This window comes from Pongo abelii, chromosome 10, assembly GCF_028885655.2.
Source record: "Pongo abelii isolate AG06213 chromosome 10, NHGRI_mPonAbe1-v2.0_pri, whole genome shotgun sequence".
Lineage (NCBI taxonomy): Eukaryota > Metazoa > Chordata > Mammalia > Primates > Hominidae > Pongo > Pongo abelii.
The window spans coordinates 50,763,980-50,770,948 of NC_071995.2; the positions used below are offsets into that span (position 1 = coordinate 50,763,980).

A 6,969-nucleotide genomic window follows, 5' to 3' on the forward strand; every position below is an offset into this window, starting at 1 on the left:
TAAAAGGCTGTATAGTATTGTTCAATTCCTTATCTAATACTTTCAAACCCCAAAAAACTCTGAAAACCAAAAGTTCTTCATAACTCACTTACATGCAAAACCTAACATGAAGTTATTTATACTTTTTTTTTCTTTGAGATGAAGTTTCGCTCTTGTTGCCCAGGCCAGAGCGCAATGGCACGATCTCGGCTCACCGCAACCTCCGCCTCCTGGATTCAAGCAATTCCCCTGCCTCAGCCTCCCAAGTAGCTGGGATTACAGGCATGCACCACTGTGCCTAGCTAATTTTGTATTTTTAGTAGAGATGGGGTTTCTCCATGTTGGTCAGGCTGGTCTTGAACTCCTGACCTTAGGTGATCCGCCCACCTGGGCCTCCCAAAGTGCTGGGATTACAGGCGTGAGCCACCACGCTCAGCCAATTTATACTTTTTATATATTCCATTTAGTGTGAATATTCATACTTTTCACTGCAGCAATATTAATAAGACTGAGTCCATGATTACACATGCCACAGATCCCCCCTCCCCACTGTGGTTTTCCTTAGTATACATTTTATGTACCACATTTCCTTTGTAAAATCTGAAAGATTCTGAATCCTGAGAGTCATCTGGACCTACAGGTTAGGTTAAGTGATTGTGGGCCTGCAGCATAAGCCCAAGTTTAGAGTGAAAGAATTCCAAGCTGAAATGCCTACTCCCCCAAGAGATGCACAGGCCCCTGCCACGAAGAACAGACAGGGCCTTAGAGCTGATGGTGGGAGGGCTCCCAGGAAGACAAGGCAGGGTAGGGGACTTGGATAGCTCAGGGCAGTGCCTCTTCGTCAGCTGGTGCGCAAGCGCAGTGTTTCTAGGCTTTCACAACCACGCAGCAGCCCAGGATGTGCCTGCTGCTCACCGGGGTGACTCCACCTCTTCCATCAGCCAGAGCTTGAGCAACAACTTATCTCCCCACCTGGGTTTCTTCATCATTGCAAGGAACCCACCTGGGAGCCCTGGGTGGGGAGAAAAAGAACTAAGGCATGCAGCACACTTAAGGAATTCAGTGGGGGTCGGCTACTTTGATTGTTTCTTTATTCAGTGTTTCTTGACCAACTTGTACCATGGTAGACCCCTGTGGGCAAGACAATGTATAAATTACCGTGTTAACTCAAGGATGGACAGAAAGTACACAAATAATTAAAAGCAAAATTGAACGGAGCAGATTAAAGTGAGATTTCAGAAGAGAGTTTGGCCTGGAGAAAAGAAGCTTGAGAGGAAAGAATGCTGCCTGGGGCGTCAGGAGCCCTGGGTTAGGTCAGGCTGACTCATTTCGGTGACTTTCACAAGGTTCTTCTTCTCTGGGCTCAGTTTTCCTCATCAGCAAAATATAGATTTAGCCTTAGATCTCCTCTAAGATTCCTTCCATTTTCTTTCTTTCTTTCTTTCTTTGAGACAGAGTTTCGCTCTTGTTGCCCAGGCTGGAGTGCAGTGGCGCAATCTAGGCTCACCGAAACCTCTGCCTCCTGGGTTCAAGTGATTCTCCTGCCTCAGCCTCCTGAGTAGCTGGGATTACAGGCGCACGCCACCACGCCCAGTTAATTTTTGCATTTTTAGTAGAGACGGGGTTTCTCCATGTTGGTCAGGTTAGTCTCAAACTCCTGACCTCAGGTGATCCACCCGCCTAGACCTCCCAAAGTGCTGGGATTACAGGGGTGAGCCACTGCGCCCAGCACCTTTTTTTTTTTTTTTTGAGACAGAGTCTTGCTTGATCACGGCTCATTGCAACCTTCACCTCCCATGCTCAAGCATTCTTCTGCTTCAACTTCCCAAATAGCTGGGACTACAGACACGCACCACCACGCCCAGCCAAATTTTTTTTTATTTTTAGTAGAGACGAGGTCTCACCATGTGGCCCAGGCTGATCTCAAACTCTTGAGCTCAAGCGATCCTCCTGCCTTGACCTCTCAAAATGCTGGGATTACAGGCGTGAGCCACCGAACCTGGCCTCCCTTCCATGATGCCAAACATCGGAAGGTCTGTCATTTAGGAGAAGAGAAATTATACCTACTCTCTGTGATTCCCAGGGGTACAACCAGACAGAAGTGTGGAAGCCAAAGGAGGCAGGCTTGCTGAGATGAAGGACTTTCTGAGGTGCTCTCCCGCACTCAGGAGGCCACCTCCTCCTCAACCCAGTGCAGCAGCCTGGGGTTTGTAAATTAGGTAGAGAGTCAGAGTTGGGGGCCACACAGTCCCCTCCCTCCACAAGTCCATAAACTCAACCTCAAGAATGGCTTTGGGTTTGCAGAGCATTTGCCAATTCACCAAGCAAGTCTGATTTCATCCTGGGAGCAGATAGATCTAAAAGACAGCAGGGCAGGAACTCAAGGAGTCTTCAAGGAGGCATGGGGGACGAGGACCCTGGGAATGGGCAAGGAAATAGCACCTGGATATGATGTGAGTTACACATTAAAGGAGATGTTGGCTTATGCCTGCAATCCCAGCACTTTGGGAGGCCTAAGTGGGCAGATCACCTAAGGTCAGGAGTTCAGCCTGGCCAACATGGTGAAACCCCATCTCTAGGCTGGACGCGGTGGCTCACGCCTGTAATCCCAGCATTTTGGGAGGCCCAGGAGGGCGGATCAAGAGGTCAGGAGTTCAAGACCAGTCTGGCCAACATAGTGAAACGCCGTCTCTATTAAAAATACCAAAAATTAGCCGGGTGTGGTGGTATGTGCCTGTAATCCCAGCTACTCGGGAGGCTGAAGCAGGAGAATTCCATGAATTCAGGAGGTGGAGATTGCAGTGAGCCGAGATCGTGCCATTGCACTCCAGCCCGGGTGACATTACGAGACTCCATCTCCATCTCAAAAAAGGAAGGAAGGGAGGGAGGGAGGGAGGGAGGCAGGAAGGAAGGAAGGAAGGAAGGAAGGAAGGAAGGAAGGAAGGAAGGAAGGAAGAAAGAAAGAAACCCCATCTCTACTAAAAATACAAAAAATTAGCCAGGCATGGTTGCAGCCACCTATAGTCTCAGCTACCAGGGAGGCTGAGGCAGGAACCCGGGAGGCAGAGGTTGCAATGAGCCAAGATCGAGCCACTGCACTCCAGCCTGGGCAACAGAGCAAGACTCTGTCTCAAAAAAAAAAAAAATTTGTTTTTAATTTTAAAAATTTAAAAGGGAGGGGAAGGCCGGGCACGGTGGCTCATGCCTGTACTTTGGGAGGCCAAGGTGGGTGGATCACCTGAGGTCAGGAGTTCGAGACCAGCCTGGCCAACATGGTGAAACCCCATCTCTACTAAAAATACAAAAAAATAGCTGGGTGTGGTGGCAGGTGCCTGTAATCCCAGCTACTCAGGAGGCTGAGAATCGCTTGAACCCGGGAGGCAGAGGTTGCAGTGAGCCGAGATAGCGCCACTGCACTCCAACCTGGGTGATAGAGCAAGACTCTATCTCAAAGAAAAGCGGGTGGGGGGAACTTATAGTCATCTATGCATATAATACACAAAATGCAAATTATACACCAAATAGCAGAATATAATCAGTATGGGGTTAGTGGCAACAAGGGCTGGCAGGGGCTGTGGGAGGAGTTTGTGTCCTCACTCTGCCCTCCCCTGTCCAGCTGGGTATTTCTGGCCCCTGCCCCTGTTCTCTCTGTTTTCTCTCTCTCTCTCTCTCTGTGTGTGTGTGTGTGTGTGTGTGTGTGTGTTTCTCTGTTTCTCTCTCTCTCTCTTTCTCTCTCTCTTCCTCTTTCTCACTCCTCACACTGGCTCCCACCCTCCTCAACCATGGCCAGATGGCACCGAGGAGGAGACGCAGCCCCTGTCCTTGAAAGGTGTAAGGTGCGGCTGGGCAAACACCAGGCCAACCCATCCACAGGAAACCCGGCGGGGCCAAGGCCCAGCAGAGTCCTCTCTGTTTTGGCACTAGAGACAAAGGATTGTTCCAAGGATTACAGAGAAGGAGCCAGGCTGGCTGGCTGGGAGGAGAAGGAGCAGGGAGAGGGGCTTCCTGGAGGGGTGGGCGTCACACTGATAGACAAGAATGAGTGGACTGTTCCTGAGCTGCAGAGGGGCCAGATGACCCCCCTCAAGACTGAAGGGCTTCAGACAGCACTCCTACAGCAAGCTCAGAGACACGTCCAGCATCCTCCACCTTTCCAGTCCTGTCCAGGAGAAATGGGGTGGGCGGGGATCCAGGACATGAAGAAAGGCACGTAGCCTGCCTGCAGGCAGAGAGGGGTGAAGAAAGCTCCAGGGGCTGGGATCCTAACACTCCTGCTGAATTTTATCTCCTTCCTGTAATAGCCGCTCCAATGGCCCCGTCCCAGCTGCACAGAGAGATATCCCTGGACAGAAGTCAAACAGCCACAGTGGAATAATCCCAGAGAGGTCACTGCCTCCATCCTTTTGTCTGCATTCTCTGAGACCCCCAGGAAGCAGTGCAGGACTGCACTCTGGTGCTTTTATCTTCCCAGGACATGACTTCTGTGGGGGAGAGGGACCAAGGCAGTGAGGCCTGGGACTGGGGGTCACAGGAAAGAAAGGAGACACTCTGGGGAACCTCTGTGAGTGGACTGAACCTCTGGGATGTCCCCATGGGCCCATAAGCTTCAGACCAGCTCCCTTGCTCTCAAATTATGGCCCACCCACTTCTCCATTCCTCACACCTACTGTCCCAGGTTGGCCTGAGGTGCCAGCATGGAGAAGCCACATGGCACGCAGTGTACGGAATCCTTCCCTGGACTGTGCCAGGCCCTCTGGCCCAGAAAGGTTCATCCTGTCCTGTGCTACCTGGGAGGCAGGGAGGGACTGAGGTCCAAGCTCCACTGTGGACAGAGCCCCTGGCCAAGCATAGACACAGGGCGTCAAGAATCCAGGAGAGGGAGGGTCTCATGGCTCCCCCATCCCACCCATCCTGCATCTTCATCAAGGTACTTCTGGGCCCCTTGGGAGAGTGGCAGCAGCTGAAGGTGAGGAGTCGGGGGATAAGAGAGCATGAGACCTTCACCTCTCCACCCCGCACCTCTCTAATTTGCTTCCAGAATTATCTTTAAATCCACATTGTTCCCCTATCACAACTCCCCCCTGAAACACCTGTGATGGCCTCTCATTGTTGAAAGCATAAAATCTGATCTTCCCCCTGCATTCCATCTCCCTACTCAAGTGCCCCGTCTCCCCTTCGCTAAACCTACTCTTCCACCTGAACTAATCTCAAACAACATTTCCCAAACTGCCTCCTGCCAGGAGTTCTCCCCACCCTTCCATGTCCTGCATCCCATGCTTTCCTCAAGGCTCAGTGCAAATCACACCTCCTCCCTGAAGCCTTCCCGGTAACTTGGCTGCCACCCTCTGGCTGCCTGCCAATGCTGTCTCCTCCTCTGACACCTCTTATGAGCACCACTCATCAAGATGGTCCCTTTAGTACTTGGGGTGCCTGGCCCCACATGTTGGCTGGCATTGTTTATTTGAATGAACATTGCCTTGGTACAATGATGGAGCCTGCTCTGCCCTCCTAGAAGAGACAGGAGAGAGAAGCCCATAGCAAGGGTCAAAAACTCCCAGCCTGAACCTGGGAGATGTCCATATACTGATGAAATGAGAGGTTCCCCTCCGGGTTCCGATGCACAGGCCCTGTACCAGATGAGGGAGCCATAAGGGATGCAGAGAGAGACCCAAAGACAGAGACAAGGGCTGAGGGAGGGGGGATGGAAAGGACTGGGGAGCCAAAGACTGCAGTGGGGAAAGAATGCAGTGTCCATCCTAAAAGAAGGAAAATGGAAGCTTCCCGGGGAGGAGGGTGCCTGATCTTATCTGCTGTTTACATTCCAGAGAGCCCCTGCTTCTGCTTCTTATCTTAATTAGAGAATACCTGAGAAGCCCTGCACCGTGCAGAGAGAAAGGAATGCAGGCCCCCCCAAACCCCAGCCTGCCCTCCTCACCCGTGACCTCCTGCTGGCTATGTGGTGGGACTGATGGGAGCCTGGGTTCTGGATCCATTTTCTGTTTTCTGTTTTTTTTGTCTACAGTGGGCTGATCCATTAAGCTGGATTCCTTGAGAGATTATGTGAGAGGGTCTGGGAACTCTCAGGGCTCCACTCCTGCAGGAAACAAACAAACAAACAAACAAATTTAAAAGTATTAGAAAGAGCCACTGAGAGGAACAGCTGAGATTCTCTCAGTCAGTTTGCCACTCACCCCCACAAACATCGCCCTCATTCCACCACCATAATGTCCAGGCAGGGTGCTGACACTTCACCATTCACCGCCCACCCTGCCCTGGGCTGTCCTCCAAATGTGTGTCAGACACAGTGCTGGGGGACTTATACTTCTGTCATAGTCTCTGTCTTCAGTAGTATATGGTAAGAGCCAGGATCCGCTATTAAACATGCTGTGAGTGGGTAGAGACAAAGTCTTGTCTTGTAGGGTGAGCAGGCAGTGAGGTCAGGAAGGGCATCACAGGTAGAGGAAAAAGCATGGGCAGAGGTCTGGACCCCAGCCCCTCTTCATACCACCCGCTGACCCTTTCCCCTCCCCTCCACATGAGATTTCTCTCCCTTTCTTCTCTCTTCTCTCCCTCAACAATTCCAGGGTTGCCCACCTGAAAACAAGCTCCCTGGACTACCTTCCCTTGCAGCTCTCTGTTCCTTCTTTTTTTTTTTTTTTGAGACGGAGTCTCACTCTGTCACCGAGGCTGGAGTGCAATGGTGTGATCTCAGCTCACTGCAGCCTCTGCCTCCCAGGTTCGAGTGATTCTCCTACCTCAGCCTCACAAGTAGCTGGGATTACAGGCGCCCACCACCACACCCAGCTAATTTTTGTATTTTTACTAGAGATGGGGTTTCACCACATTGGCCAGGCTGGTCTCGAACTCCTGACCTCAGGTGATCCACCCGCCTCAGCCTTCCAAACTGCTGGGATTACAGGCGTGAGCCACTGCGCCTCGCCAGCTCTCTGTTCCTTCTCACAGCTAAGCATCTTACATCATTCTTTCTCG

The 6,969-nt window shown here is 51.4% G+C and overlaps 1 long non-coding RNA gene across 1 annotated transcript; it reads right to left on the reverse strand.

Moving 5' to 3' along the window:
* Positions 1-1,035: 1,035 nt before the first annotated feature.
* Positions 1,036-6,317, reverse strand: LOC134759503 (uncharacterized). Its single transcript, XR_010135770.1, has 3 exons — positions 6,171-6,317; positions 5,915-6,073; positions 1,036-1,110 (listed from the first exon to the last, which is right to left on the reverse strand). It is a non-coding gene; the product is annotated as an uncharacterized LOC134759503 (long non-coding RNA).
* Between the last annotated feature and the right edge of the window lie 652 nt (positions 6,318-6,969).